At 52.6% G+C, this 211-nt stretch overlaps 1 protein-coding gene across 1 annotated transcript in view; it reads left to right on the top strand.

Moving 5' to 3' along the window:
* Nucleotides 1–211, top strand: part of LOC104529002 (solute carrier family 22 member 6-A) — a gene marked incomplete at its 3' end in the record, with an annotated part of 5,593 nt that overhangs the window by 250 nt on the left and 5,132 nt on the right. The window lies entirely within an intron of this gene.

The following is a 211-nucleotide window of genomic DNA, read 5'->3' as shown; positions in this document are numbered from 1 at the left end:
GGAGATGGAGGGATGGAGATGGGACCATATGGAGATGGAGGGGTGGAGATGGAGCCATATGGGGTTGAGAGGTGGAGATGGAACCATAGGAGATGGAGAAGTGGAGATGGAACCATAGGAGATGGAGAGGTGGAGATGGAACCATATGGAGATGGAGAGGTGGAGATGGAGCCATATGGAGATGGAGAGGTGGAGATGGGACCATATAGAG

This window comes from Antrostomus carolinensis, unplaced genomic scaffold, assembly GCF_000700745.2.
Source record: "Antrostomus carolinensis isolate BGI_N321 unplaced genomic scaffold, ASM70074v2 scaffold24128, whole genome shotgun sequence".
Taxonomy (NCBI): Eukaryota; Metazoa; Chordata; class Aves; order Caprimulgiformes; family Caprimulgidae; genus Antrostomus; species Antrostomus carolinensis.
The sequence above is the reverse complement of the archived record's forward strand: the minus strand, read 5'-3'. Positions and strand labels throughout refer to the sequence as shown.